The sequence below is a fragment of the Bombina bombina genome, chromosome 9 (genome assembly GCF_027579735.1).
Source record: "Bombina bombina isolate aBomBom1 chromosome 9, aBomBom1.pri, whole genome shotgun sequence".
Taxonomy (NCBI): Eukaryota; Metazoa; Chordata; class Amphibia; order Anura; family Bombinatoridae; genus Bombina; species Bombina bombina.
The window spans coordinates 20,695,096-20,710,892 of record NC_069507.1 but is presented as its reverse complement, the minus strand read 5'-3'; the positions used below and the strand labels follow the sequence as shown (position 1 = coordinate 20,710,892).

Genomic DNA, 15,797 nt, shown 5'->3' with positions numbered 1-15,797 from the left:
TTTCTTTGGGACCACAAAAAGGTTTGAATAAAACCCCAAACCTCTTTCTGCGATAGGCACCGGGACAACAACACCTAAGGAGGATAGGTCTCGAACGCACCCTAGAAAGGCATCCCTCTTTTCTGGTCTGTAGACAGGTTCGAGAGTAGGAATCTGCCCATGGGAAGATGAGATTTGAAGCCTATCTTGTATCCCTGAGTACAACCTCCAGGACCCACGGATATTGAACGTCCCTGAACCAAGCGCCTTTTAAAAAAAAATAAAAAAAAATGTTTTTTTTAAAAATACAGCCTGCCTTATATACGATCCAGGATCGGGGGCCGCCCCTTCATGCCGATTTGTTTTCGGCAAGCTTCTTTTTCTGCTTTAACTTATTGCAGGACTGAGCAGGCTTCAAAGTACTCTTGGGTTGCTTGGGCTTGGAGGATTGTTGTTGTTGGGATTTGTCAGAACGAAAATTAGAAGATTATCGTCCCTTAGACTTGTTCTTCTTATCTTGCGGTAGGAAGGCACTCTTGTTCCTGGTAACCGTAGATATAATGGAGTCCAGGCCTGGACCAAATAAAATATTTTCCTTGAAGGGAAGAGAAAGGAGTCTAGACTTAGAAGTCATATCCACAGACCAAGACCAAGGAATGGAGCCCCACAAATCCAGTTGAGAGTCCGGGAACAACTTTTTATAAAAACTAGACGAGGGGGAAAAAGGAAAATCAAATTCTTTCCCATTTGTTGATAAAAATGTTCGCCATTTAAAACAGCACAGGAAAAGTCAAAAGGAACTTTCCTGTCTTCGTAAACTCTGTCTAATTTAGGTATCATAGGTTCTCCAGGCAGCGCGGCCTCTGGAACCTCCAACGTAGACAGAGCCTCCTTTAATAAAAAAATGCAAGTGATCAATTTTAAATCTAAAGGACGGTTCCTCCGCAGCAGGAGGCTTAGACGCTAAGGACTCCGACCCTGAAAGTTCCCCCTCTGAAGCTACAGAGGTTAACTCATCATTGGATAACTGGGACATAATAGCCAAATCCGATAAATATTTAGATGACTCCGGGTCAGGAGACCTATGTTTAACCTTTCTCTTGCGTTTGTTAGAGCGTGGTAAATGCACTGAGGGCCGCAGACACCGCCATTTGTAACTGCGCAGCAAAGTCCGCAGGAAGAAGGCCACCTCTGGATGGAGGATTAGATGTGCCCAGACAGTTAATAGAGGAAACGCTCTCCTCAGGTTGAAGTCTCAGCCGGAATGGAGAAAATTAACATAGACCACATGCTATGAAAAGTATAGCAAGTTAATAGGAGCTGTGCAACACTTTCAAAAATGAAAGTGAAACCTGTTTGTTCCAGCCAAAAACACACAGTCTATGAGCCCAGATAATAAAATCACACAAAGCAGCATGTAAATAATTAATACACTGATTAATTAACCCCAACTGTTCAATAAACCCCCCTCAGAGGATATTAACCCTGGATCCTATCAAGGTATAAAAGGAGCCACATTGTGACCCTGTTATAGCGTTTTATGTGTAAAAAATGTAAACGATCTTACCTCCAGGATCCATGCTGTGGAACAGAACACAACCTCTCAAGTGTGATAGTCTTATAGCAGCGCTCCTAACATGGACTTGGGTGAGAGAAAGCAGGCAGTGAAACTTGTCAACATTGATTGCTTAGGAGCTGGATAGTTTTGCAGAAAAACTTTCCCTTATCTCCAGACTCATGTGCATATTCCCTTCCAAATCATGAATTAAGGTCCATGTCATGCATTCTATAGATAACTAACATTTACAGACATTGCACCAGGGACGAAACTACAGGGGGTGCAGAGATCGCAATTGCGACTGGGGCCACTACTGGTTTGGAAGTTACTTTAAAGGACCAGTAAATACAGTAGATTTGCATAATCAACAAATGCAGGATAACAAGACAATGCAATAGCACTTAATCTGAACTTCAAATGAGTAGCAGATTTTTTTCTGACAAGTTATGTCTATTTCCACTCCCCCTGTACCATGTGACAGTCAATAACAAATGAATATATGTATATTCTGTGTATTATTGCACATGCTCAGTAGGAGCTGGTGACTCAAGTGTAAATATAAAAAGATTGTGCACATTTTGTTAATTGAAGTAAATTGGAAAGTTGTTTTTTTTTTTTTTTTAAATTGCTGCTCTGAATCATGAAAGGTTAATTTTGACTTCAGAGTCCCCTTTAACAAATACTTGTAAATGGCAAAAATAAAAAAGGTTTTAATCCTGAGAACCCCACAAGTGAGTAACAGTGCCTGTGATTATCGTCAGTGCGTCCTCATGGTAAAAACACACACATACACAAGCCCCCCCCCCCTTTGTCACTGCATGAGTTGACTCAGCAGTGACAGCCAGCAAGACGGCCCTAGCAAGATTGTGATGTGAGAGATACACAATTATAGAGGACATTAACTGCTGCAGCTTATTGGTAGTCATGATACATTGTGTAATATAAGCCAATCCAATATGCATCCTTGCCAAAGCCATGCACACCACTGCCAGCAGACACAGAGCTTGAGGGTGGGTGCACAGGGCATATGTGCAATAAAGTGAGATGGCTTTTACTAGAAGCATTTTTACTAAAAACATGTTTAATCCAAAACTGAATTACACTGACGTACATTTAAAAACAACTGCAGCAAACAGTGTTAATATATTCAGAAAGTGTTCATACTTGGATTAATTACAACAGAAAAGTCTTGCAATTACAAGCTGCTTATGTCCCTTTATGGACATTTTAAAATGACAGAAACTTATATAAAGTTATTAAGTGCACAGATGTTACAGATTTATATTATTGTTTAAGGGAACCTGCATTCAGACACATAAAGCAGTCATCATGGTTACTGAATCCATTAGTAGCCGTATTTCACCATCACTTGCGCTTCTTTATCCAGATTCTGCAAATTTGAGCATTTTAATTCATTTAAACTGTGACTCTTCTAATTAATTGGAAAAAAAAAAAAATCACCCAAGGAGAATGCAATGCTTTCACTCCGCACCGACTGGAATGTGCAGCTTTGTCTGAATATTAAGGAGGGATGAGAGGTCGGGTTTACACTGAATACCCCCAGCAGAATAGCAGAGAGATACAAAAACCTTCTGCAATGTGCACTAACAATCCCACTTATATTATATGATAATTAACTGGATGTATTGCCTTTTTATACAGCATTATGATCTATATAACCACAGCACTACCTCTGACAAAGACAACCTACCTTGCATATTGTTTTCCTAGCACAACCAGCTCAGGTATTTACTGATCAGGACTTCACACTCTCCCTGGGGTCTCCAGAACAAAAGATGAGCTGTGAATTAGGGGCAGGGTGTAGAGTTACTTTAGAATGGGCAGAAGGGAGAAAACAAAGTCAGAATAGCCCTGAGTGGGGGCTGGGACTTTTACAATACAGACCTAAAGGTTTGGGGACTACTTGTAGTATGTGGGAAAGTTTTACTAGTACAGTTGCAATGGCTTGCCGCATAATTAGCAGCATTGTAATAAGTCACCATGATACTGGCACAGAAATGCCCCATCCCAATACTGGCACAGTAATGACCCACCTCGATACTGGCACAGTAATGACCCACCATGATACCGACACAGTAATGACCCACCCCAACACTGGCACAGTAATGCACCACCGTGATATTAGCAAAGTAATTGGCAAACAAAAAACTGGCACAGTAATGACCCACCCGATACTGGCACAGTACTAAGGGTAACACTAGCTCTGACACTAGCGCAGTAATGAGTCACTGAGATATTGGCACAATAAGGACCCATCATGATACTGGCAATGTTGTGACCCACCCTGATACTTGTACAGTACTAAGCAGTCCTGACACTAGCGCAGTAATTACCCACCCTGATAACTGCACAGTAATGACCCATAATGATATTTGCACAGTAATAAGGGACCATGACACTGCCAGAGTAATGCTCCACTGTGATACTGGTGAGGTAAGGAGCAGTGCTGGTGAGTTATGTAGCAGTTCTGGCGAGGAGCACTGCTGGTGAATTATGTAGCAGTTCTGGTGAGGAGCAGTGCTGGTAAGTTATGTAGCAGTTCTGGTGAGGAGCAGTGCTGGTAAGTTATGTAGCAGTTCTGGTGAGGAGCAGTGCTGGTAAGTTATGTAGCAGTTCTGATGAAATGAGCAGTTCTGATGAGGAGCAGTGCTGTTGAGGTGTGATGTATTGCTTGTGAGTTATGTAGCAGTTCTGGTGAGGTGAGGCACAGTACTGATGAGGAGCAGTGCTGGTGAGTTATGTACTAGTGCTGATGAGGAGCAGTGCTGGTAAGTTATGTAGCAGTTCTGGTGAGGAGCAGTGCTGGTAAGTTATGTAGCAGTTCTGGTGAGGAGCAGTGCTTGAGAGACATGTTGCAGTTCTGAAAAGGAGCAGTGCTGGTAAGTTATGTAGCAGTTCTGATGAAATGAGCAGTTCTGATGAGGAGCAGTGCTGTTGAGGTGTGATGTATTGCTTGTGAGTTATGTAGCAGTTCTGGTGAGGTGAGGCACAGTACTGATGAGGAGCAGTGCTGGTGAGTTATGTACTAGTGCTGATGAGGAGCAGTGCTGGTAAGTTATGTAGCAGTTCTGATGAGGAGCAGTGCTGGTAAGTTATGTAGCAGTTCTGATGAGGAGCAGTGCTGGTAAGTTATGTAGCAGTTCTGATGAGGAGCAGTGGTGGTAAGTTATGTAGCAGTTCTGATGAGGAGCAGTGCTGTTGAGGTGTGAAGTAGTGCTCATGAGGAGCAGTGCTAGTGAGTTATGTAGCAATTCTGGTGAGGAGTAGTGCTGGTAAGTTATGTCGCAGTTCTGGTGAGGTAAGAAGCGCTGGAGAGTTATGTAGCAGTTCTGATGAGTAGTGCTGGTGAATTATGTAGCAGTTGAGGTGAGGAACAGTACTGATGAGGAGCAGTGCCGGTGAGTTATGTAGCAGTTCTGGTGAGGTAAGGAACAGTACTGATGAGGAGCAGTGCTGGTAAATTATGCACCAGTTCTAGTGAGGAGCAGTGCTGGTGAGTTATGTAGCAGTTCTGGTGAGGTGAGAAACAGTACTGATGAGCAGTGCTGGTGAGTTATGTAGCAGTTCTGGTGAGGAGCAGTGCTGGTAAGTTATGTAGCAGTTCTGATGAAATTAGCAGTTCTGATGAGGAGCAGTGCTGTTGAGGTGTGAAGTAGTGCTTATGAGGAGCAGTGCTGGTGAGTTATGTAGCAATTCTGGTGAGGAGCAGTGCTTGTGAGTTATGTAGCAGTTTTGGTGAGGTGAGGCACAGAATTATGTAGCAGTTGAGGTGAGGAACAGTACTGATGAGGAGCAGTGCTGGTGAATTATGCAGCAGTTCTAGTGAGGAGCAGTGCCGGTGAGTTATGTAGCAGTTCTGGTGAGGTAAGGAACAGTACTGATGAGGAGTGGTGCTGGGGAGTTATGCAGCAGTTCTGGTGAGTTATGCAGCAGTTCTAGTGAGGAGCGGTGCTGGTGAGTTATGCAGCAGTTCTAGTGAGGAGCAGTGCCGGTGAGTTATGTAGCAGTTCTGGTGAGGTAAGGAACAGTACTGATGAGGAGTGGTGCTGGGGAGTTATGCAGCAGTTCTGGTGAGTTATGCAGCAGTTCTAGTGAGGAGCGGTGCTGGTGAGTTATGCAGCAGTTCTAGCGAGGAGCAATGCTGGTGAGTTATGCAGCAGTTCTGGTGAGGTGAGAAGTAGTTCTGATGAGGATCAGTACTGTTGAGGTGTGAAGTATTGCTTGTGAGTTATGTAGCAGTTCTGGTGAGGTACAGTACTGATGACAAGTAGTGCTGGTGAGTTATGTAGCAGTTCTGATGAGGTGAGAAGCAGTTCTGATGAGTAGTGCGTGTGAGATGAGGAACAGTGCTGATAAGGTGAGGAGTAGTACTGGTGAGTTATGTGGCAGTTCTGGTGAGGTACAGTACTGATGAGGAGCAGTGCCGGTGAGGTGAGGAACAGTACTGATGAGGAGCAGTGCCGGTGAGATGAGGAACAGTGCTGATAAGGTGAGGAGTAGTACTAGTGAGTTATGTGGCAGTTCTGGTGAGGTACAGTACTGATGAGGAGTAGTGCCAGTGAGGTGAGGAACAGTACTGACGAGGAGCAGTGCCGGTGAGGTACAGTACTGATGAGGAGCAGTGCCGGTGAGATGAGGAACAGTACTGATGAGGAGCAGTGCCGGTGAGGTACAGTACTGATGAGGATCAGTGCTGGTGAGGTGAGGAACAGTACTGATGGGAGGAGCAGTGCCGGTAAGATGAGGAACAGTACTGATGAGGAGCAGTGCCGGTGAGGTACAGTACTGATGAGGAGCAGTGCCGGTAAGATGAGGAACAGTACTGATGAGGAGCAGTGCCGGTGAGGAACAGTACTGATGGAGGAGCAGTGCCGGTGAGGTACAGTACTGATGAGGAGCAGTGCCGGTGAGGTACAGTGCCGGTGAGGTACAGTACTGATGGGAGGAGCAGTGCCGGTAAGATGAGGAACAGTACTGATGAGGAGCAGTGCCGGTGAGGTACAGTACTGATGAGGAGCAGTGCCGGTAAGATGAGGAACAGTACTGATGAGGAGCAGTGCCGGTGAGATGAGGAGCAGTGCCGGTGAGGAACAGTACTGATGGGAGGAGCAGTGCCGGTAAGATGGGGAACAGTACTGATGAGGAGCAGTGCCGGTGAGGTACAGTACTGATGAGGAGCAGTGCCGGTAAGATGAGGAACAGTACTGATGAGGAGCAGTACTGATGGAGGAGCAGTGCCGGTGAGGTACAGTACTGATGAGGAGCAGTGCCGGTGAGGTACAGTACTGATGAGGAGCAGTGCCGGTGAGGTACAGTACTGATGAGGAGCAGTGCCGGTGAGGTAAGGGGCAGTTCTGGTGAGGTGATGAGAAGAGCTGGCAAGCTGAGGAGCAGAGTCAAATCAGGTTCACTTTTACGCACAATCCCATAGAACCAGATGTTTAAAGGGATATGAAACCCCACATTTTTCGTTCAGGATTTAGATAGAGCGTGTGATTTTACATCTATTATAATTTTTTTCTGTTTTCTTTGAATCTTTTGTTAAAAAGCAGTTCTGTATGCTTAGGATCCGGCCCATTTCTGGAGCACTATATGGCAGCAGTTTTGCAAGAATGTGATCCATGTGCAAGAGCACAATATGGCAGCACTATGTCCTCTCAGACACATACCTAGGTGTCTCTTTAACACAGAATATAAGCAAATTTGATAAGAAGTAAATTGAAAACTTTTAAAAATGTTATGTTCTGTCTGAGACACAAAAGGACATTTTTTTGTTTCCTATCCCTTTAATTCAACCTCTACAGTCGTGGGCTGCACCACAGTAAAGATGCAAAATGCCCAGCGCTTCATTTCCTAAAGAATTAGTTCCAAATGGGGACTGTTACAAAACCATTCAAACTCTTCATCCCCGACCCTGAAACATTCATTAGTTTCCCATACATTGTTGTTACTTATCTAGAGAGTGTGTAAATGTCAATCACAGAAGATACAACACAAACATCTGAGTATTTCAGTTTGTTTTTTTAATACATCGTTTTAGTTGTTTGGGGGGGGGGGGGGGTTATTTTTATTTTTCTAACACATATATGGCAGAGACTCAAACTAAGATAAACTCAAAAGTAACCAGAAAAATAAAGAGACCAACAAATGCAGTCAGCTTCTGAGAAGTAGACGGCATGAGGATCCCTGTCCTTAAACAGGACACAGTTATAACTATGATGTACAAATATAATTTATCTAATGTGCTGCGTGATGCAGAATTATCACTGAACTACTAATCTTCAGACACTGACAACTGGCACAACAGGTTAATACATTATATATATACACACACATATAAAGTCCCTGCATATACACAAGACCTGATACATCACTGTATTCTCAGACAAATATTTACATGAATACACAGGTACATACACACATACATAAAGTCCCTGCATATACACAAGACCTGATACATCACTGTATTCTCAGACAAATATTTACATGAATACACAGGTACATACAAGCACACACAACGATACATAATTACATATTACTCAGACAAACAAACTTTGCACCTTTTATTTCACTCATCCCTAGATTGTAAGCTATTAAGAACAGGACCCTCATCAGTTTGTATCTATGTGTAATATAATGTATACCCTATTAATGATATACTGGCAACATATAGTGGTGATTTACTAATAAATAATAATGCTGTGCATGAATGGTTATGGATATGTGATTATTATAACAGACATTAAACATTATCATAATCACTCAGAATGAAGATAATACTGAAGCCCCCACAGATGTCAGTACAATGTAACATAGGTGCTGTTGTACAACCCAGTACCTACCTTACTGCCAGCTGTCCAAGGACTCATTCAGTATCGCCTCCCCAATCAGGGCTGAAATCAAATGCAGATACCAGGAAGTCCTCTCTCTTTTATCTCACAACATAAAGCAAATCCTGGTGCATCACAGCAAATTCCATGTAGGACCCCAAATCACAGACAGGGCCCCAGATGTCCCACAAGTTTCCAGGGCAGGGGGCTTCCAGACCCTCTCAGTACAGAGCCATGCAGCACATTGAGAGAGGCAGTTCCCCTCACACTGGCCCTGGTGTGTGCAGAGGATGTGGGGGAGGGATCACACAGCTCAGCTCCATCACAGACTGCTCTGCCAATCATGGGCTGCTGGTTGCACAAGAGTTACCTACAGCCTGCACCGCTGGATACATCAAAGGTTGTAGCAGCTGCATTGTGCAGGGGAGCAGCCATTTTATACGCCCACTGACTAATAATTATATAGTCTGCAAATGCCCAGTGCACACTCTCTGGCAATAAGGGGTTAAAGGAACAACAAAATCACTCTTTTCTGTTACATTTAAAAGAGAATGTTTTCAAAATGATTTATACTTTTAAACAGATCCCTTGTACTGAATAAACCTATTTTTTATTTCAGCATCATAGAAGCTTGTAGCTATGAGTAATACAACAGTGTGAGTTATTACTGTCATCCAATAAGCATGCATACTGCAGTATGCAAAGTGCCTTTTCTTACTAGTTTCAGTAAACGCTTAAAGAGCTTTATCTTTATCGTGCAACAAAAATACTTCATTGTTTATATTTCCCATTATAAAGGCATACAAGTAGTTTATATTTGTTGCAGCTAAAACATTTTGTTGTTGATGGGCTATAAGTGTTTATGCTTGTGGGGTGTGTCCCTGTTCACCAATAGACTTGCAGTAATGTTCTTATAAGCCAGTGAGCAAACCTGCATATGGTTGGTATCTGTAAAGGTTAAATGGCTGGGTAATAGGGATGTTTATTTTAACACATAGGGAATTGCTTCTCTACCGTGAGGGACAACCACATCTCATGGGGAGTTGTTTAATTCATTTTACAGGTGCTCAGCATTTGCTTAAGTGACAAGCGACGCTTGTCTGGCAGATTTTATACACAGAGAATATGGCTCTTAAAGGGAACGTCTCGTGTATACAGAACATTGTGCATTTTATTTTTAAAGCAATTAGTTTCTATTACTGTGCGTTTATCTCATACAAAGCGGTTGAATGCACTGCAAGTCTACGTATCACTGAGATGTGGGTTTCAGGTAGGATTTGTGTTTAACCCCTTCCTGCCAGAGCGCAGAGCAATGATTTGAATCTCTCTACGGTAAACAAGAAGATACAATTAGTTTTCATATCTCAGGGTAAATTTGCCAGATAGCTTTGTGATTCAGATAAAACAGCTGCTTATGATGAAGTCATTTTTATACAGAATATTTGCACAGATTTAAAGGGACATTAAACCCCAAAAAATATTTCATGATTCAGACAGAGAATACAATTTTAAACAACATTCCAATTTACTTCTATTATCTAATTTGCTTCACTCTTTATATAGCCTTTGTTAAAGAAATAGCAATGCACATGGGTAAGCCAATCACATGAGGCAAATATATGCAGCCACCAATCAGAATCTACTGAGCCTATCTAGATATGCTTTTCAGGAAGGAATATCAAGAGAATAAAGCAAATTAGAACACAGAAGTAAATTAGAAAGTTGTTTAAAATTGTATTCTCTATCTGAATCAGGAAAGAAAAACTTTGGGTTTAATGTCTCTTTCATGAGACTTGATAGTGACAATAATCCTTTAAGGTAGTTTACACCCCGCAGAATCTCTGCAAAGGGTAAGATTTATCATTGCTATTTTCCTATATTTGCACCTAAAGTGTGCAAACAAATAAATACAACTATTTATCATTCAAAAATGCGCCTAAAATTGGGCAAGTTCCACTGTAAAATTCTCCTTCTCTGTTCCTGTTCTCCTTGCGCACGCCGCACAGGGGCACACAAAAGGGGTAAATTAGATTGTTTTAGTATCTCCTATAGTACTCGTGATTAACTCGAATAGTTACAGAATTATCATTTCTTTTCTCCTATAGCGGACTGACCGTTCTCCTGAAAATGCGTGCAATAAAGTTCTCCATCACTACTGTCGGAACAGCTTTAGAAATCTATTCTATACCAGTTGCAGAAGTAATATTACAAAATGAAAAAGGGGCAACAATTACATATAATAATAAAGTACGTAGAAATAACATCTATTGGGGTGCAAAAATAGATGCGCAGAATAATGAAAATAGATCTATTTTCTCCCATGACAGTTTGTTGAAGAGGGGCATTAACAAGCTACTAGTGAGGCTGTATAAATATTGCTATCAGTTCATATACGACTTACATGAAAAACAGTTGGGGTTTTTTCAATTATAAATAAGGTGCAGATAATAATCCGTCTGGAGAAACTTTTCTCTATGGAGAAGCACAAATAACCATTTTTTTAATAAATCGAGCGCACAGATGCGCTTTTCTAAAGGCGAGCTGATGAGAACCTATAGGACAATAACCCAGAGAATTCTCCTTGCGCTTTATAAAGGCCCGACACATCGGTAGAACAGACGCAGCTTCCTCAGCATTAAAAGGGATACAAATGATTGTGCATCATAGCCATTACCCGATGATACACTTCCTGTATAGTAGTATATTTTTATATGTCTACGCTTTTCTAATTAACTCTGTGACTGGGAAATGTAAAGGAAGGATATGACATCTGCAATAGGTAATAGCAAATCTATCTCATTTCAAGAAGCACATTTTATGAACGTCAGAAAAAGAGGTCATGATCTGAAACTGAGGATGTTATTAGTGACAACACTGATTTACAGAAATTGTGAAAATGACATTAGTTATCCAGGAACAACAGGAAATAAAGATAAATATTGTGGTTTGACTTGATTTGTACTGAGGATTATACATTGATACAGAAGTCAAAATGAAAGGGATAGAAAGTTCAAAAAAGAAATGCGCATTTAAATGTAAAATAGAAGCATGTTTTCAATATACTGTCATTATCAAAAATTCTTCTATTAGAAGTTCTTATGCTTTTGTGTGGCATATGCACATATGCTGTGAGGGCCGTGCACCATGCCTGCTCAGAGGGTCAGCAGTAGCTTGTATGACACAAATGATGTCATCAGAAGCAGTGCACACCATTGCCAGATCTCTGAGGAGTGGTGTTTGAATACTAGTGCACAGCCCCTCCCAGCATATGTGCATATGCCACAGAAAAGCAGTAATAAGTTTTATTATAAGTATTTTTGGTAATGTTTTGTACATTGCAAAAATGTTCATATTTAAAATTGAAATTCACGCATTCATATTTCATGTTTGACCTTTCAATCCCTTTAATCTTATTTAGACAAAGTACACCGTAAAAAATCTACTTTCCAATTCCCTTCTGTTATCAGATTAAAGGGACACTAAATCCAATTATTTTTTTTCATGACTCAGATAGAGCAGCAATTTTATGCAACTTTCTAATTTACTCCTAATATCAATTTTTCTTCATTCTCTTGCTATCTTTATTTAAAAAGCAGGAGTGTAAAGCTTAGGATCCGGCTCATTTTAGGTTCGGAACCTGGGTTATGCTTGCTTATTGATAAAATATATCTCACAGCACTTTACCCAATGAGATTCCTCATGGCTCCTTGGAATAAGGGTACCTAGCTGACCCTAAACAGAGCAAGCAGAAATAACCAAGATCCAAGGAGCGCCTATAGTACAAGGCTAAGGGTATATACTATAGTACAAGGCTAAGGGTATATACTATAGTACAAGGCTAAGGGTATATACTATAGTACAAGGCTAAGGGTATATACTATAGTACAAGGCTAAGGGTATATACTATAGTACAAGGCTAAGGGTATATACTATAGTACAAGGCTAAGGGTATATACTATAGTACAAGGCTAAGGGTATATACTATAGTACAAGGCTAAGGGTATATACTATAGTATAAGGCTAAGGGTATATACTATAGTACAAGGCTAAGGGTATATACTATAGTACAAGGCTAAGGGTATATACTATAGTACAAGGCTAAGGGTATATACTATAGTACAAGGCTAAGGGTATATACTATAGTACAAGGCTAAGGGTATATACTATAGTACAAGGCTAAGGGTATATACTATAGTACAAGGCTAAGGGTATATACTATAGTACAAGGCTAAGGGTATATACTATAGTACAAGGCTAAGGGTATATACTATAGTACAAGGCTAAGGGTATATACTATAGTACAAGGCTAAGGGTATATACTTGTATAAAAACGTGTTTACATTTATTTACCAACACATTTAGAACAACAAATTGAAAAAATTAAAAACATGGATCCATGTGACATAAACCTTGATGGGTACCGGAATTATAATAGTGATTATCTTAAAGGGATACTGAACCCAAATTTTCTCTTTCTTGATTCAGATAGAGCATGCAATTTTAAGCAACTTTCTAATTTACTTCTATTATCAATTTTTCTTCGTTCTCTTGATATCTTTATTTGAAAAAGAAGGCAGCTAAGCTAAGGAGCCAGCAAATGTTTGGTTCAGAACCATGGACGGCACTTGTTTATTGGTGCTGTCCAATCATCAAGGACAACCAAGGTTGTTCACCAAAAATGGGCCGGCATCTAAACTTACATTCTTGCTTTTTAAATAAACATATCAAAAGAATGAAGACAATTTGATAATAGGAGTAAATTAGAAAGTTTCTTAAAATCCCATGCTCAATCTGAATCACGAAAGAAAAAAATTGGGTTGTGTCCCTTTAAGTCTTTAAATTCCTTAAAATAACCTATAACAATATCTTAAATTCTTTCTAACAATACATATCAAGTCCAGATAATATAATAGTTCAGTATGTTAGAGTGAAAAGCTAATAGTCCAATTAATGTCTTCCTGATCCAATTAGTAGGGATAAAAAACAGTCATCTAGATTTTGAGTTCTGCGTTAGCCTTAAAAAACAGTGTTAAGGGGTCCTAACGCTGCTTTTTAACGCCCGCTGGTATTACCAGTCAGGCAGGTACAGGTGTACCGCTCACTTTTCTTCCACGACTTTTAGCTACCGCAAATCCCCTTACGTCAATTGCGTATCCTATCTTTTTAATGGGATTTGCCTAACGCTGGTATTACGAGTCTTGGAAGAAGTGAGCGGTACAGCCTCTACCGCCAAGACTCCTACCGCATATAAAAGTCAGTAGTTAAGAGCTTTATGGGCTAACGTCGGAACATAAAGCTCTTAACTACAGTGCTACAAAGTACACTAACACCCATAAACTACCTATGAACCCCTAAACTGAGGCACCCCCATTCGCAAACACTAAAATAAAATTATTTGACCCCTAATCTGCCGACCGGACACCGCCGCCACCTACATTATAGCTATGAACCCCTAATCTGCTGTCCCTAACATCACCGACACCTATATTATATTTATTAACCCCTAATCTGCCTCCCCCCCAACGTCACCGCCACCTACCTACACTTATTAACCCCTAATCTGCCGACCGGATATCGCCGCCACTATAATAAATGTATTAACCCCTAAACCGCCGCACTCCCACCTCGCAAACACTATAATAAATTTTATTAACCCCTAATCTGCCCTCCCTAACATCACCGCCACCTACCTACACTTATTAACCCCTAATCTCCCGCCCCCAACGTCGCCGCTACTATAATAAAGTTATTAACCCCTAAACCTAAGTATAACCCTAACCCTAACACCCCCCTAAGTTAAATATAATTTAAATAAAACAAACTAAAATTACTATAATTAAATAAATTAATCCTATTTAAAACTAAATACTTACCTATAAAATAAACCATAAGATAGCTACAATATAACTAATAGTTATATTGTAGCTATTTTAGGATTCATATTTATTTTACAGGCAACTTTGTATTTATTTTAACTAGGTACAATAGCTATTAAATAGTTAATAACTATTTAATAGCTACCTACTTAAAATAATTACAAAATTACCTGTAAAATAAATCCTAATCTAAGTTACAAATACACCTAACACTACACTATAAATAAATTAATTAAATAAATTAACTATAATTATCTAAACTAAAATACAATTAAATAAACTAAACTATAGTACAAAAACACTAAATTACAAAAAATAAAAAAAATTACAAGAATTTTAATCTAATTACACCTAATCTAAGCTCCCTAATAAAATAAAAAAGCCCCCCCCAAATAATAAAATTCCCTACCCTATACTAATTACAAAAGTAATCAGCTCTTTTACCAGCCGTTAAAAGGGCTTTTTGCTGGGCATTGCCCCAAAGTAATCAGCTCTTTTACCAGTAAAAAAAAATACAAGACCCCCCCAACATTTACAACCCACCACCCACACACCCCTACTCTAAAACCCACCCGATCCCCCCTTAAAAAAAACTAACACTACCCCATTGAAGATCACCCTACCTTGAGCCGTGTTCACCCAGCCGGGCACCACTGGTCATCCGATCCGTCCAGAAGTCTTCATCTGATGGGGCAGAAGAGAACATCCGGACCGGCAGAAGTCTTCATCCGATCGGGGCAGAAGAGGACGTCCGGACCGGGAGAAGGCTTCATCTAAGCGGCATCTTCTATCTTCATCCATCCGGCGTGGAGCGGGTCCATCTTCAAGACATCCGATGCGGAGCATCCTCTTCTGATGACGGCTAACACTGAATGAAGGTTCCTTTAAATTACGTCATCCAAGATGGCGTCCCTCAAATTCCGATTGGCTGATAGGATTCTATCAGCCAATCGGAATTAAGGTATAAAAAAATCCGATTGGTTGATTTAATCTGACTATTGGCTGATCCGGAGCTAAATTTGGCTCAACGCTCAATTTTCTGAGGCTAACGCAGCCATTCAGAAAACTCGTAATACCAGCGTTGGCTTAAGGGTGCGCTGGAAAAAAAAAGGAGCGATTTTACCGACAAAACTCAAAATCTAGGCGAGTGGATCCTTGACCCAAACTCATTCACTATCTCCCTTATCTCCCAATATGCCCTTTGAAACTGCTTTTAGAACTGTTAGGACTGTCCTTTATAAACTAACCTGTATAATACTCTGACTTTTGTCCCATTAACTAACCATCAAGAGAAATCTCATGTAGATATGTTATCATTTGAGACTGGTTGCCACTGTTCCATATGCGTTAGGACTCGGGTACAGTTTAGGTTTTGTCCTAGAAACCCACTGATTTCAAGTATATTATTACAGTCAGTCAGCTATTGGTTTTACTGTTTTGTGTCACTCTTTTTCAGTCATTTTTATCAGTCATTATTTAAGTCATTATTTTCAGTCACTCTTACAACACTAATATTTTTAGACATTTTTAGGT

At 40.5% G+C, this 15,797-nt stretch overlaps 1 protein-coding gene across 2 annotated transcripts in view; it reads right to left on the bottom strand.

The window, feature by feature from the left end:
• PALD1 (phosphatase domain containing paladin 1) overlaps positions 1-15,797 on the bottom strand; it is a 456,745-nt gene that overhangs the window by 349,434 nt on the left and 91,514 nt on the right. Inside the window, exon 1 of one of the 2 annotated variants that reach the window (XM_053691939.1) lies at positions 8,401-8,665. The exons of the other annotated variant lie outside the window; for it this stretch is intronic. The gene's annotated coding sequence lies outside the window, so the exon portion shown is untranslated. Of the gene's footprint in view, positions 1-8,400; positions 8,666-15,797 lie in introns of those variants that run through there. 2 annotated transcript variants of the gene reach the window in all.